We start from the raw sequence: 17,268 nt of genomic DNA, 5'->3' as shown, positions 1-17,268 counted from the left end.
TACCTTGCAAACCTCCGGAACCATCTCGGCCACTCCTCGGCTTGGTTCAGTCCAGTGACCTTTTCAAAGGTACAGGCAAAGATTTCTCCATCATTGCTTTGGTTTACTGTGGCCCCCATATAATATTCTGATATCTGTCAAGGCTCAGTACACAATTTATAAGAATCTGACGGTTAAAATAACCTGAGTTTACTCTACACATCTTGCATTGAAGGTTTCATCGACAACTCTCCATGAGGTGCCGGACAGATTATATTACATCACTTCCTGTGATGATGCACATAGTCTATTTATATAATCAGCCCAGTAACAACCCAATGTCCACTCTTATATTATTGTACAGATGTGAGAAAAGCTGAGGATGAGAATGGAACGTCTGAATGAAGATTTCATGATGCTGATGATGTAAATGAGGCTGATCTGTTTCCCATTCCACAATCCCTCTTTATTTCTGTGCATGTTTCTCGATGCTGTTTCAACCAATCTGAAAAAGAATCACAAATCCTCCTCTGGAGCCTCAGGTGTCTATTAACAAAAGGCATGGTGGCCAAGTGGTAAGGCGTCAGTCTCGTAAACTGAAGATCACGGGTTCAATCCTCGTCTGTGCCTTATGATTAGTTTCTCACTTTAAATGTGATGTTAACAGAAAATATGTCCGTTGCATTTGTTTTGGCCATCTGGAAATCAGTGTGATGTTACACTTTATCCTGGACACTGGGAAGAACATGAGGAGTAGCCACATGGTCCCTCGAGCCTTCTCTGCCATTGATAGAGTGAAAATAACTGAGGTCCAAGCACTCAACCTTATTACTGTGCATTTGCTTGATATTTAACAGAGCTATTCTATTAATCCCACATCCCGCACTCCTGTCCTTTCCCCCATTGTCCTGTTATATTTTCCATGTCAGGTATTTATACAATTCCATTTAGAGTTAACATTGAATCTGCTTCCACTGACCTTTCAGGATTGCATTCCAGACCAGAGCAACACACTGCTGAAAAAACAATCTCCTCATCACAACTCTAATTCTTTTGTCAATTACTTTAAATGTGTTTCCTCTGGTTACTGACCCTTCTGTCACTGGCAACACTTTCTCCTTCTTCACTCTATCAAAACTCTTCAGGATTTGCATTTCCTGCTGCCTTTGCTGATAGAACAAGGCTGAGCACACATCACCAAAAGGAATATGATTGGCTCTGAATCACATTTATCTTTCCTGTCAATCTGATGTGGACCTTGTATTTTCCCGGAACCAAACAACCTGAGCAACAAGTGTGGGTTCCAGTGATTCCCACCGCTCTGAGAGAGAGAGGATGTGATAATGAGCCAGATAGAAGAAAGGAATGAGATAGAGAGTAAAATAGACCTGGTCTGTTTCAACTAACCCCCGGCCCCCTAAAATGGCATCATTTTCTCCTGCCTCTCCACATTCTAATCCATTAATTAATGCAATCCTTTCATCTGGAACATAGAACATCGAACAGTACAGCACAGTACAGGCCCATCGGCCCATGATGTTGTGCCGAACCTTTAACCTACTCCAAGATCAAACTACCTACATACCCTTCATTCTACTATCATCCATGTACCTATCCAAGAGTCACTTAAATGTCCCTAATGTATCTGCTTCCACTACCACCGCTGGCAGTGCATTCCACGCACCCACCATTCTCTGTGTAAAGAGCCTACCTCTGACATCTCCCCGAAACCTTCCTCCATCACCTTAAAATTATGCCCCCTGGTGATAGCCCTTTCTGCCCTGGGAAAAAGTCTCTGGCTATCCACTCTATCTATGCCTATCATCATCTTGTACCCCTCTATCAAGTCACCTCTCATCCTTCTTCGTTCCAATGGGAAAAGCCCCAGCACCCTCAACCTTTCTTCGTAAGACATGCCCTCCAGTCCAGACAGCATCCTGATAAATCTCCTCTGCACCCTCTCTAAAGCTTCCACATCCTTCCTATAATGAGACGACCAGAACTGAACACAATATTCCAAGTGTGGTCTAGCCAGGGCTTTATAGAGCTGCAGCATAACCTCGCGGCTCTTAAACTCAATCCCCCTGTTAATGAAAGCCAACACACCATGCGCCTTCTTAACAACCCTATCAAACTTGGGTGGCAACTTTGAGCGATCTATGGACATGGACCCCAAGATCCCTCTGTTCCTCCACACTACCAAGAATCCTGTCTTTTAGCCTGTATTCTGCATTCAAATTCGACCTTCCAAAATGAATCACTTCACACTTTTCCAGGTTGAACTCCATCTGTCCCTTTAATTCCTGTTTCCTAATCCATTGATGTTTCACAATGTACTGAACTGTCCCAATCCATTGATCTAACTCAGTCTATAGAATTTCCCAATCCACTGATATTTTCCAGTCCATTGACTTTCCCAATCCATTGATGGTTCCTGACCATTGACATTCCCAATCCATTTATATTGCCTGTGATTTCAAAGCAACTGTGGAATACAAATAGTATCAGTATTATCAGATACATCGAGACGAGGTGCAATAGCCAAGTGGACAGATGTCACGTTTATAAAGAATAAAGCACTGGCTCGATATTTGTCAAGTCTATCACTGGATCTGAACTCTCAACCTACTGTTTTTCTGTGGGTCTGCTGACTTGTAGATGTGAAGAACCATTGGATGTTTCTCAATCCTCTGACTTTTCTCATTCTTGTGCCATATTTGTTCCTTTGGGTTCACCAGTGAAGAAAATTATTCCCTATTACATTTGGTGAAGACTTTAATAACCTCACATCCTTGTGTCTCACCATCTCAGGTCAAACTCCCAACAGAAACTTTAAACATTTAACTATTCTGCTGGAAACATTTTCAAGGGCACAGACATTCCTTCATTACGCTTCCTTCTTTGACATGTGATTGACAAATATGTGTGTAATGGAGAGAGTGAGTGTGAAAAAAAGAGAGAGAGAGAGTGCGATAGAAAGTTAGAGGACCAGCTAAAGAGAGATAGAGAGAGAGAGGCAGAGAGAGGTAAAGCGATAGACAGAGAGAGAGAGAGAGAGAAGGAGAGAGAGTCATTGAGTCCTGGAGTCACTACAGTACAGGAAGTCATTTTGCCCATCAAGCCCATGTAAATCAATCCATTCAGTCCCATTCCCCCGCTCTATCCCCATCGCCCTGTAAGTTATCTAAACCTGTCATATTTATTATAATCTTGTACATGTCTATCAAATCTCCCCTCAATCTCCTTTGCTGCAAGGAGAACAACCCCAGCTTCTCCAAACCAACCTTACAGCTAAAATCCCTCATGTCTGGAACCATTCTGGTAAATCTCCTCCACCCTCTCAAGGACACTCACATCCCTCCAAAAGTGTGTTGACTAGAACTGGATGCAATTCTCTGGTTGTGGACCGACTGGAAATTTATACAGGATCAGCATAACTTCCCTACTTTTGTACTCAGTACCTCTATTGATGAAGCCCAAGATCCCATATGCTTTGCTAACTACTTTCTCAATGTGTCCTGCCACCTTCAAAGAACTATGCATATGAATCCCCAGGTTTTTATTCCTAAAAATATGCTTTCTTCATATAAATCTGTAAAAAATGCATTATACAACAGTTCAAAACAGCACCAAGTTGACATTCCAAAAAGTGCAAAGGAAATCAGTTTTCTTCAATACAGGAGTGAGTTGCCTCACAACCCTTCCACTCCATTTTACCTGACATGGACATTTTACAGCAAACCCATATCTGGTGTATACAGCACGAGGGGCTTCCAATGGGTCCAGCTGCCCAGTTAACTATGGCGGGGGGACCTTACACAGTGGTCTTTCCCCATTGAGCCTTTGCAGTGGCTACCCCAAGCTTTAGTGCGCCCCTCAGCACGTAGTCCTGGACCTTGGAATGTGCCAGTCTGCAAAACTCGGTCGTGGACAACTCTTTGCACTGCAAGACCAGCAGGTTTCGGGGAGACCAAAGAGTGTCTATCACCAAATTGATGGTCCTCCAGCATCAAGCTGTGTGTAGATCTCCAGTACGCAAACTCCAAGTGTCACTACGTGCTGAGGTTCTATCTGTCCCCGGTGTTGCGAAGGATGGGCCTGGGCACATTGCCGCGGAATGCTCCATGCAGTTGGGCCGTGCCTTACCACCTATCCTTCGTGGAGCAGTTTCTGCGGGAAAACACCTTTGACCACCGGTCCATCAGGCAGTGGTCTGCACGGAATGTCCTCAAGGCCCTACGGGAAAAGGAAACGGTGGATCCTGTCGGATGGTTCCCCGAGCAGACCGTCAAAGTCATTTGGCGGAATGCCTCATCACCAGAACTTTCAAACAAGCACCAAGACGTAGCTTGGCTGGTGGTGAGAAGGGCCCTCCCCGTCAGATCCTTCATGCACACCCGAAGTCTCGCCCCCTCCGCACAGTGCCCCCGCGTTGGCTGTGGTGGGGAAGAGACGGTCGCCCACCTCCTCCTGGAATGTGCCTTCGCAAAGCAGGTATGGAAAGAAATGCAGTGGTTTTTGTCAAGGTTCATCCCAAGCAGCTCTGTAACACAGGAGTCTGTGCTCTACGGGCTGTTCCCAGGGACGCACACCGAGACAAACATCAACTGCTGCTGGAGGACTATCAATTCGGTGAAAGACGCCCTTTGGTCTGCCCGAAACTTGCTGGTCTTCCAGCGCAAAGAGTTGTCCACCACCGAATGTTGCAGACTGGCACATTCCAAGGTCCAGGACTACGTGCTGAGGGACGCACTAAAGCTTGGGGCAGCCGCAACAAAGGCTCAACGGGTAAAGACCACAGTGTAAGGTTCCCCCACCAAGCTGAACTGAGGGGCCGGATCCATGGGAAACCCCTCGAACTGTATCGTTAATATTCTCAATTGCTGTAAATGTAAAACTGTAATTGACATGACAATTGTGAAACGGAAGGGTTGGGAAGAAACTCATGACAGTATTGAAGGAAACTGATCTCCCTTGCAATGTTTGTATTTTTGGTGCTGTTTGGAAACTGTTTGGCAATGTAATTTTTACAGATTTTTATGAATAAAGTATATTTTGGAAATAAAAAAAAAAGTAAGGTTCCTCCCACCAAGCTGAACTGAGGGGCTGGATCCATGGGAAACTCCTCGAACTGTTTTGTTGATATTTTCTTTTGCTGTAAATGTGAAACTGTAATTGGCATAACAATAGTGAAATGGAAGGGTTGTGATGAAACTCATGAGAGTATAGAAGGAAACTGATCTCCCTTGCAATGTTTGTATTTTTTGGTGCTGTTTGAAACTGTTTGGCAATGTAATTTTTACAGATTTTTATGAATAAAGTATATTTTGGAAAAAAAAAAAAAGTTCAAAGCAATACAGTGGTTTTTGTCATGGTTTATTCCAAGCAGCTTGGTAACACAGGAGTCTGTGCTCAAAAGACTGTTCCCAGGGATGCACACTGATACAAACATCAACTGCTTGGAGGACTATCAATTCAGCGGGAGATGCCTTTTGGTTTGCCAGAAACTTGCTGCTCTTCCAGTGCAAAGAGTTTTCTGTGACGGAATGTTGCAGACTGGCACGTTTCAAGGTCCAGGACTACATGCTGAGGGGCGCACTTAAGCTTGGGGCAGCCGCAGCAAAGGCTCAATGGGGAAAGGCCACAGTGTAAGGTCCCCCCACCAAGCTGAACTGAGGGGCTGGATCCATGGGAAATCCCTCGAACTGTATCGGGAAAATTCTGTGTGCTGTAAATGTAAAATGACAATGAAATGGAAGAGTTGTGAGGCAACTCATGATTGTATAGAAGGAAACTGATCACCTTTGCACTGTTTGTATTTTTTGACTTAATGCTGTTTTAAACTGTTTGGGAATGTAATTTTTTACAGATTTTTATGAATAAAGTATATTTTGGAAATAAAGAAAAAAGTTCTCCCAGGATGAGGCTAACCTATTGTCCTGTGGGTTTGCTGATGCCTGCGATGTCTTCAAATGTGGGATACTCAACTGCCGAATTTGTGATTGTTGGGGGTCAGCTTTTGCGCTCACCACTGATTATATGAATCAAAAATAGAATTTACTAGCTGTTGCTGGACAGTGTTTCAGCTCCCAATTATTTTTTGCTATAAACACTCGTGCTCGTTTCTTCGCAGCTCCAAGTATGCACTTCTCCACCTCAATGCTTGGACTTAGCTGGCAGGGGAGAGACCGTGATCAGTGGCGTTTGATAATGCAGGTGCTGTTTTTGTGTTTTTTTGGGGGTGGGAGGTGGTTTCAGCACCGTATTTAGGGCATTTCGCCCTTTGGGATTGGAGATCTACCGTGGTGGTGGTTTCCCTGTCAGTTGAGGATTTAGTACTTGTCCCAGGAAAACGTCAAGTAAAAATGGCTGCAACCAACACCAGAGATCCAGGCCAGGGGGTGCGTAACACCGTTAGGGTGGCGGTGAAAGATAGTGAAGGAGGTGCACCCATCGACTGCACCTACTTCATTAAGAATTTTGTTTTTCCAAAATATACTTTATTCATAAAAATCTGGAAAAAAACACTGCAGCCTCACAGCTCCAGCGACCTGGGTTCAGTTCTGGGTACTGCCTGTGTGGAGTTTGCATGTTCTCCCTGTGACCTCGTGGGTTTCCGCCGGGTGCTCTGGTTTCCTCCCACAGCCAAAGACTTGCAGGTTGATAGGTAAATTGGCCATTGTACATTGCCCCGAGTGTAGGTAGGTGGTCGCAGAATTGAGGGAAGGTGGGGATGTGGCAGGGAATATGGGATTAATGTAGGATTAGTGTAAATGGGTGGTTGGTGGTCAGCACAGACTCGGTGGGCCAAAGGGCCTGTTTTAGTGCTGTATCTCTCCATGACTCTATGACATTTCAAAAAGTGTGAAATAAATCAGTTTTCTTTAATAGAGGAGTGAGTTGCCTCACAACCCTTCCATTCCATTTTACCTGCCATGTACATTTTGCAGCAAAACCATATTTGGTGTATACAGCCTGAGGGGTTTCCCATGGGTCCAGTTCCTTAGTTCACTATGGCGGGAGGAACTTACACAATGGTCTTTCCCCATTGAGCCTTTGCAGCGGCTACCCCAAGCTTTAGTGTGTCCCTCAGCACGCAGTCCTGGACCTTGGAATGTGCCAGTCTGCAACAATCGGTCGTGGACAACTTTTTGCGCTGGAAGACCAGCAAGTTTCGGGCAGACCAAAGAGTGTCTTTCACCGAATTGATGGTCCTCCAGCAGCAGTTGATGTTTATCTCGCTGTGCATCCCTGGGAACAGCCCGTCGAGCACAGACTCCTGTGTTACAGAGCTGCTTTTTTTTTTTTAGAATTAGAATTAGAATATTACAGCGCAGTACAGGCCCTTCGGCCCTCGATGTTGCGCCGATCATCTGACCTACACTATTCCATTTACATCCATATGTCTATCCAATGACCACTTAAATGCCCTTAAAGTTGGCGAGTCTACTACTGTTGCAGGCAGGGCGTTCCACGCCCCTACTACTCTCTGCGTAAAGAAACTACCTCTGACATCTGTCCTATATCTTTCACCCCTCAACTTAAAGCTATGTCCCCTCGTGTTTGCCATCCTCATCCGAGGAAAAAGACTCTCACTATCCACCCTATCTAACCCTCTGATTATCTTGTATGTCTCTATTAAGTCACCTCTCCTCCTCCTTCTCTCTAACGAAAACAACCCCAAGTCCCTCAGCCTTTCCTCGTAAGACCTTCCTTCCATACCAGGCAACATCCTAGTAAATCTCCTCTGCACCCTTTCCAAAGCTTCGACATCCTTCCTATAATGCGGTGACCCGAACTGCACGCAATACTCCAGGTGCGGCCTCACCAGAGTTTTGTACAGCTGCATCATGACCCCGTGGCTCCGAAACTCGATCCCCCTACTAATAAAGGCTAACACACCATATGCCTTCTTAACAGCCCTATTAACCTGGGTAGCAACTTTCAGGGATTTATGTACCTGGATACCAAGATCTCTCTGCTCATCTACACTACCAAGAATCTTCCCATTAGCCCAGTACTCTGCATTGCTGTTACTCCTTCCAAAGTGAATCACCTCACACTTCTCCGCATTAAACTCCATTTGCCATCTCTCAGCCCAGCTCTGCAGCCTATCTATGTCCCTCTGTACCCTACAACACCCTTCGACACTATCCACAACTCCACCGACCTTCGTGTCATCCGCAAATTTACTAACCCTTGGGATGAACCTCAACAAAAACCGCTGCATCTCTTTCCACACCTGCTTTGCAAAGACACATTCCAGAAGGAGGTGGGCAACTGTCTCTTCCCCACCTACTCAGCAGAGATGACATCTGTTATTGAAGCAAAAAGCAGAACCGATCTGATGCACAACATGAAACCAGCAGCCAGAACATTATATGACTTGAAATTAGCCAAGGCAGTTGTGCAAAAGACAGTGAGACACTGCGCAAATAAACACTGGACAACATCACAAATGTAACAATGCTTTCAAAAGCAAATCTCCCGAGTATGATCACACTCGTCAAGCAGAGGTGACTTTGCTGGCTCAGGCACGTTCGCAGGATGGAAGATGACACATTCCCAAGGGTATTCTGTATGCGGAGGTCGCCGGAGACAGAAGACCAGTTGGATGCCCAAAGCCTCACTTCAAGGATGCCTGCAAGCAGGACATGAAGGCCCGAAACATCGATTTTCACACATGGGAGACACTGGCCAACAACAGAGGGAAATGGTGATATTACCCCTGGACTGGTGTGTGCGTCACCATGACAATCAGTGACTATAGCAGCTTGACAGCAGGTGCCAACATGGAAAACAGCGACACCTGATAATCCCACCTCATATGTGTCACTTGTGGAAGAACCTGCCTCTCACAGATTGACCTCTTCAGCTATCGGACAAAGTGCACCATGGGAAACTATCCCATCACCAATGGATTTGCTGCACGTCCATCATCTCACGTAGAAGGAAGGATGACGACGACATCCACAACCAGGGCGGCCCATCGTGCCTGTGGCAGCTCTTTCATTTCCTTTCAACTATTTATCGAAATTCCCTTTTCAACCTTACGATTGAGTCTCCTTCCACCATTCTCTCAGGCAATACATTCCAGACCAAAAACAACAACAACTTGTGTGTAAATTTGTAGAGCACCTTTAACGTAATACAGCGTCCCATGGCACTTCACAGGAGTGTCGGAAAGCAAAATTGGACCCCAAGCCACACAAGACCGTATTAGAGCAGATGGCCAAAAGCATGGTCACAGAAGTAGGCTTCCATGAGTGTTTTAAAGGAGGGAAGAGAGGTCGAGAGGCGGAGAGTTCAGGGAGGGAAATCTCAGGCTTCGGGCCTGGACAGCTGATGGCACAGCTGCCAGCGGTGGAGCGATAAAAATCAGCGATGCTCAAAAGACCAGAATTGGAGCAGGGCCGGAATCTCGGGGGGAGTGAACCAAATAAAATCCGGCCCTTTGTATCCCCCTCACAGCTTACACTCCCTCCTTGCTTTTTATTATCAATCGATTTCCCTCTTGCAGTTCTATTTCACACCAAGAGATGTCAGTCTCATGCCATTTCACAGCAAGCTGCAGACAAGCTTCCTTCACTGCCAGTCTAATACTGTGTTGAGTGGACAAGGATGTGTGTGGTGTGCAGTGTGTGGTTTGCAGCAAGGTGAGACTCAAACCAAAGAAGCTGCATCACTCCCAACGGAAGGGCCGCCCGCGCATCAACACTAGCAGAATTTCTTATCCACAGCTGTTACGTAAGTTTCTAAATTCACTTGATAATGTCCTTCAAAACACACCGACAGGGGATGCAGAGACCAAGTGGGCCCACATCAGAGTTGCCATCTATGACTCAGCTATGATCACCTATGGCAAACGTGTGAAGCAGAATGCAGACTGGTTTCAAGCGCACTTTGAAGAGCTGGAACCTGTCATAGACGCTAAGCACATTGCACTGTTGAACTACAAGAAAGCCCCCAGTGAGTTAACATCCGTAGCTCTTAAAGCAGCCAGAAGCGCTGCACAAGGAACAGCCAGGCACTGTGCAAATGACTACTGGCAACACCTATACAGTCATCTTCAGCTGGCCTCTGACACCGGAAACATCCGAGGAATGTATGATGGCATGAAGAGAGCTTTTGGGCCAAACATCAAGAAGATCGCGCCCCTCAAATCTAAATCAGGGGACACAATCACTGACCAACGGAAGTAAATGGACTGCTGGGTGGAGCACTACCTAGAACTGTACTCCAGGGAAAATGTTGTCACTGAGACCGCCCTCAATGCAGCCCAGTCTCTGCCAGTCATGGATGAGCTGGACGTACAGCCAACAAAATCGGAACTCAGTGATGCCATTCATTCTCGAGCCAGCAGAAAAGCACCTGGGAAGCACAGCATTACCCTGAAATAATCAAGAGTACCAAGCCTGCTATACTTCCAGCACTCTACAAACTGCTTTGCCTGTGCTGGGACGAGGGAGCAGTACCACAGGACATGCGCGATGGCAATATCATCACCCTCTATAAGAACAAGGGTGACCGTGGTGACTGCAACAATTACCGTGGAATCTCCCTGTTCAGGATAGTGGGGAAAGTCTTCACTCGAGTCGCTTTGAACGGGCTCCAGAAGCTGGCTGAGCGTGTCTACCCTGAGGCACAGTGTAGCTTTCGAGCAGAGAGATCCAACATTGACATGCTGTTCTCCCTTTACCAGCTACAGGAGAAATGCCGTGAACAACAGATGCCCCTCAACGTTGCTTTCATAGATCTCACCAAAGCCTTTGACCTCGTCAGCAGACGTGATCTCTTCAGACTACTAGAAAAGATTGGATGTCCACCAAAGCTACTAAGTATCATCACCTCATTCCATGACAATATGAAAGGCACAATTTAGCATAACGGCACCTCATCAGACCCCTTTCCTATCCTGAGTGGCATGAAACAGGGCTGTGTTCTCGCACCTACATTGTTTGGGATCTTCTTCTCCCTGCTGCTCTCACAGACGTTCAACCCTTCAGAAGAAGGAATTTTCCTCCACACAAGATCAGGTGGCAGGTTGCCCGTCTAAGAGCGAAGACCAAAGTACGGAAAGTCCTCATCAGGGAACTCCTCTTTGCTGACGATGCTGCATTAATATCTCACACTGAAGAGTGGCTGCAGAGTCTCATCGACAGGTTTGCGGCTGCCTGCAACGAATATGGCCTAACCATCAGCCTCAAGAAAAAGAACATCATGGGACAGGACGTCAGAAATGCTCCATCCATCAATATCGGCGACCACGCTCTGGAAGTGGTTCAAGAGTTCACCTACCTAGGCTCAACTATCACCAGTAACCTGTCTCTCGATGCAGAAATCAACAAGTGCATGGGAAAGGCTTCCACTGCTATGTCCAGACTGGCCAAGAGAGTGTGGGAAAATGGCGCACAGACACGGAACACAAAAGTCCGAATGTATCAAGCCTGTGTCCTCAGTACCTTGCTCTACGGCTGCGAGGCCTGGACAACGTATGTCAGCCAAGAGCGACGTCTCAATTCATTCCATCTTCGCAGCCTCCGGAGAATCCTTGGCATCAGGTGGCAGGACCGTATCTCCAACACATCCCCAGCATATACACCCTAGTGAGCCAGTGGCACTTGAGATGGCTTGGCCATGTGAGCCACATGGAAGATGGCAGGATCCCCAAGGACACATTGTACAGCGAGCTCATCACTGGTATCAGACCCACCAGCCGTCAATGTCTCCGCTTAAAAGATGTCTGCAAACGCGATATGAAGTCCTGCGACATTGATCACAAGTCGTGGGAGTCAGTTGCCAGTGATCGCCAGAGCTGGCGGGCAGCCATAAAGGTGGGGCTAAAATGTGGCGAGTCGAAGAGACTTCGCAGTTGGCAGGAAAAAAGACAGAAGAGCAAGGGGAGAGCCAACTGTGTAACAGCCCTGACAACCAATTTAATCTGCAGCACCTGTGGAAGAGTCTATCACTCTAGAATTGGCCTTTATAGCCACTCCAGGCGCTGCTTCACAAACCACTGACCACCTCCAGGTGCTTACCCATTGTCTCTCGAGACAAGGAGGCCAAAGAAGAAGATTCTTACACCTCTCTGAGATTTGCCTACATATTTTCTCCTCTATCCCTTCCTGTCTGTTTAGAGGCCTGTAGTACACTCCCAGCCAAGTGATTGTCCCCTTTTTGTTGTTAAGTTCTTCCCATATGGCCTCATGTGAGGAATTTCTAAGATATCATCCTTCCTTACTGCAGTAATTGACTCCTTGATCAACAGTGCAATGCCACCTCCTCTTTTACTCCCTCACCTGTCTTGCCTGTAGATTCTGTACCCTGGAATACTGAACTGCCAGTCCAGCCCCTCCCTCAACCATGTCTCTGTGATAGGAATAAGATCATAATCCCATGTGCTAATCATCGCCCTCAATTCATCTGCCTTATTAGTAAGACTCCTTGCATTAAAATAGATGCAATCCAGCCTTGCATTTTTCACTTGTGCCATAACAGGTCTTCCAGACTGACTCAGTTTCTCTTTTAAATTTGACTGTGTTTAACCCCCTACTGTACCTCCACTCTGTATCCGACCCCCCTGCCAAATTAATTTAAACCCCCCCCCCCACCCCCCAAAACAGCACTGGCAAACCTCTCAGCAAGTATGTTGGTCCCGTTCCAGTTCAGGTGCAACCCGTCCAACTTGGACAGGTAGGTCCCACCTTTGCCAGAAACACACCCAGTGGTCGAGGAAACTAAGGCCCTCCCTCCTGCACCATATCCTCAGCCAAGCATTCATCTGCTCTCCCCTCTTACTCCTATACTCATTAGCATGTGGCATTGGGAGTAATCCAGAGATTACAACCTTTGAGGTCCTGCTTTTTAATCTGCTATCTAGCTCCCTAAATTCTGGTTGCAGGACCTCATCCCTCTTTCTACCTATGTCATTGGTGCCAATGTGTACCATGACCTCTGACTGTTCACCCTCCCCCTTGTCCTGCAGCCACTCTGTGACATCCTTGATCCTAGCACCAGGGAGGCAACATACCATCCTGGAGTCACGTTTGCAGCCACAGAAATGCCCATCTGTACCTCTTACGATAGAATCCCCTATCACTATAGCTCTTCTACTCCTTTTCCTCCCCGCTTGTGCAGCTGATCTACCTGTGGTGCCACAGACTTGGTTCTTGCTGCATTCCCCTGAAAAGCTATCTCCTCCAACAGTATTCAAAGTGGAAAATCTGTTAGAAAGCGAGATGGATCCAGGGGACTCCTTCACTACCTGCCTAGTTCTTCTACTCTGCCTGGTGGTCACCCATTCCCTTTCGACCTGAGCAGTATTTACCTGCGGTGTGACCACCTCCCTATACGTGCTATCCACGATGATCTCAGCCTCGCGGATGCTCCACAGTATCTCCAGCCGCCGCTCCAGATCCGAAGCGTGGATTTCGAGTAGCTGCAGCTGGAGACACTTCCTGCACACGTGTTCGCCCTGGACACTGGAAGTGTCCCTGACTTCCCACATTGCACAGGAGGATTACTCCACATTGCTGAGCAGCCCTGCCATGACTTACCCTTAATTTATCCCCTTAAATTACCCAAAAATTAAATTATTTACACTAGGGACCTTGATTCTCCCCCAAAAAACACGATCTCCTTTATTGAAAAAACTGTAGACCTTTCCCTTTACTTTTAGTTACTTACCCAGCTATTTAGAGTAACTCCCTAACAGCAGATACTCACCAACCAATCACCTTGCCGCCTTCCTGTGACATCACTGCTCACTTTGATTTCAAACTCCGGCGTGCCTGGACAGCTCTCCGCTCCTCTCCCGGAAGGTGAGTGACTAGGCCGCGATCCTCAGGCTCAATTTATCGGCTCCACTCTCGATGTTCTCCCCACAGGTCCGCTCCTCTCCCGGAAGGTGAATGACTGGGCCGCGATCCTCAGGCTCAATGTATCGGCTCCACTGTCGGTGTTCTCCCCACAGGTCCAGACCTCTCCCGGAAGGTGAGTGACTGGGCCGCGATCCTTGGGCTCAATTTATTGGTTCTGCTCTCGGCGTTCTCCCCACAGGTCCACTCCTCTCTGCTCCGCTCCCGGAAGGAAAGTAAGTCTGGTATCTGTGACGGACAATGAGGAGAAACACAATATGAGGAGAGAGTGAAATACATTTTACTCTTTAGACGATATTATTTATTATATTTCAGCTGTTCCTCGTTTCACAAATATTTTTGCGGGCTTTTCAAATTTGTGAATGGGTTTAGCTCTGACAATTTGCCGCTGCCAATCTCCGCCCCATTTTCTCATTGCCCTTTGATAATAGGCAAAATAGCAGCTACCTGATTGGTGACATGAACCAGCCAATGAGATTCAGCAGACAGTAACCAATCGGAAGTAGCCGGACTGCATTCCTCCAGAAGGTAAAGCAGGGAAGTGCGGGAGGAATTCCTTACTCTTTGTGAAAGTATTTGTGAGATTGTGGAAATGTCTGGAAGAGGAGCAGGGGAGAGACCATGATCCTGCCTCAGGTAGGTTTTTGAGTAAAATGGCTGTAACCAATTCTGTAACTTCAGGGCAGGGAGTGTGTAACACCGTTCGGGTGGTAGTGAAGGATAATGATGGAGATGCACCGGTTGATAGTACCTTCTTCATTAAGAAAATCCTTATTGATTGATGTGGATTCCAAGCTGTAAACATCTTCTGCCTGCAGGACTTCCCCAGCTGTGGATATGTTGACGTGATGTTCAAGAACGTGGCGGATGCATCAAGTTCCTGAAGGTGTTTAAGGAGAAGGGAAACCAGGCGCCGCTGTCGATCCTCACAGTGGAGCCGCTCTATACACTGCCATCGCAACGTGACAGGGTGGTGAGAATCCACCTCTACAACCTCCATGTTCCTGTCGTGGATGTACTCACCTTCCTCACCAGGTACGTCGAGGTGGCCGGCGGCAGCACTGATGTCAAGGACCCATTTGGATTTGGACCAGCAAGCGTCAGGTCAAGGTGACCTTGAAGGTCAATGCCAACGGAGCCATCATCCATCCTCCCTCCAGCTTCACTTTCGGGGGAAGTCGAGGCTTCATGGTCTACGTGGAGCAGCCCAGAGTTTGTCGTACCTGCGGCAAATCTGGTCATGTGGCAGCTAACTGCAGCACAGTCGTCTGCAAGAACTGCAAGAAGGAAGGCCATCAGACCAAGGACTGTAATCATTGTAAGTACTGCAACCTGTGAGGTGGGGCAGGCCACCTCTACAAAACCTGCCCCAAACGCTGCCTCAGTTATGTTCAGGCAGCAAGGACCAAGGAAAGACCGGGTTAAGGAACGGTGAACACGTCTGGTGCTGGGAGGGAAACAAGCAATCCTCCCCACAGCGATGAAAGTTTATCTGAGAAAGAGAAGAAAGGGGAAGCAGCTGCAACCAGAGACCCAACACCTACTCCGTGCCTGGAAACTCCTCCTCTACAGACAGAATTAATGGAGGAGGAGGCAGCAGATGGACAAACAGGTCAGTGGCAGGTGGTACAAAGGAAGACCACAAAGAAAAAACCTCCAAAAAAAGAACAGGTCACCACCCAAACCAGTGGCAAGAGGAGGCTACCGTCTGAGACAGACTACAGCAGCTCCTCCTCACTGGACGAGGAAGGGCCGGAACGATGGCACCTCCAAAAGAAGCAGCAGAACTCAAAGGAGCTGGAAGATAAAGCCCCCCAGCTCCGGGGCACTGGAAGCTGTGACACGCCCAGCGCACCCCAAACCAAAAGCATGGAACCCAAGGAGATGCTCAGTGCACCCCAGCTCCGGGAGACCGAGAGCAGCGAAGTGTCCTGCGCACTCCAGCTCCAGCTCCGGAAGTCAGGAACAGCGATGTCTTTGAGGAGGGACCGAGGGGAAAGACACCAACAGCAGAGGACAACCCAAGCCTTGCTGCCTACAAGACCCGCCCCCCCCCCCACCACCCACCGATGTCACCCCAGTGGAACAAAACCCTCATGAATAACCATGAGGGGTTTCTGGGCTCAAACAATGTGAAACAGCTTGCGTACACTATGGGGATGCAGGAACATACTCAAGGACTGGGACTAGCAAGGACACCTGGTGTGGTGAGCAACACCCAACTTTATAGTGGATATAAAGATTGCTTCGATTAACATGCATTGTGTTAAATCCACCACGTGATGTGTTTCAACCTTGGATGACTTCGCAAAGGTCAAAGCCGGCGTACTGTTTCGTCAGGAGTGTGGAATCCTGCACCGCAGCACTTACAGGCAATGGTCACGATGGTGATCCCATGGGACATCGATCTGGTCCAGGGGAAATGATTCCTGTTCCTCCGGCCTGGGTATTCTGCTGCGGGAAGGCAATTTAACCATCTCTGAAGTTAAGATGCTGGTGGGCGGTCGCCTTCTCGTAGCAGATGTAATGTACAACAATGCTCCGCTCCAGTTAAGCAACGTATATGCCCCGGTCGAATACAGTGAGCGGCTGACCATCCTCCAGCAACTCACACTGCTGCTGGTGACATCCAGGCCGGTCATTCTTGGAGGTGACTTCAACTGCATCATTGATGCAGCTGGACAATCTGGCAGTAACGACAGAAAACTGGACGCTCCGCACAGATTCTTTAAAAATGCCAAACTGCACAATGTCTTCAGCAAACCTGCAGACGGAGCGCAGCGTAGATACACCTGGTCAAGATCGGACGGGTCTGCCCGTTCCAGGATTGACTTCCTGTATGTGTCCCCTGCTTTCACGGTCAGATCCACCGACGTCAAGCCGGTGTTCTTCTCCGACCACTGCCTCTTACTGGCTGACTGTCACTTACAGGATGACCAGCGGGTTGGCAGGGAGACATGGAAGCTGAATGCTACACTGCTAACCCAGAGAACATTGAGGAACTCAAAAGAGATTGAAAAAGTGGGAGAACAGTGAGACCCTCTTTGAGTATCCGGTGAACTGGTGGGAAGTGATCAAGGTGAATATCAAGACGTTCTTTATCTCCAAAGGTGTTCAGAGTGTGTGAGAGAGACAAAGGGAAATGTCCCAACTCCAGAAAAGAATGCAAAATCTGCTCTGGCTGCAGTCGATGGGGGTCGAGGTCAAGGAGGTGCTCCAAGTGGTGAAGAGCCAGCAGGCCTCGCTCTTTGCCACGGAGGCCTCCAAGATCATCTTCCGGTCCAGAGTCCGCTCCATTGAGCAGGATGAGAAGTGCTCACGTTTCTTCTTCCAAAAGGTACACAGAGAGAGCTCTGTGATCAGCAGCCTGAAGGAAGAGGATGGCTCGGTCACAACTTCGCAGTCCGACATA

The 17,268-nt window shown here is 47.7% G+C and overlaps 1 non-coding gene across 1 annotated transcript; it reads left to right on the top strand.

Annotated features, from left to right (window-relative positions):
* The first annotated feature begins 537 nt into the window (after positions 1 to 537).
* Positions 538 to 609, top strand: trnat-cgu (transfer RNA threonine (anticodon CGU)). The gene has a single exon. It is a non-coding gene; the product is annotated as a tRNA-Thr (tRNA).
* The last annotated feature ends 16,659 nt before the right edge of the window (positions 610 to 17,268 follow it).

Source organism: Heterodontus francisci, unplaced genomic scaffold (genome assembly GCF_036365525.1).
Source record: "Heterodontus francisci isolate sHetFra1 unplaced genomic scaffold, sHetFra1.hap1 HAP1_SCAFFOLD_43, whole genome shotgun sequence".
Classification (NCBI taxonomy): Eukaryota; Metazoa; Chordata; class Chondrichthyes; order Heterodontiformes; family Heterodontidae; genus Heterodontus; species Heterodontus francisci.
Note: the sequence above shows the minus strand (reverse complement) of the source record. Positions and strands in the feature narration are given on the sequence as shown.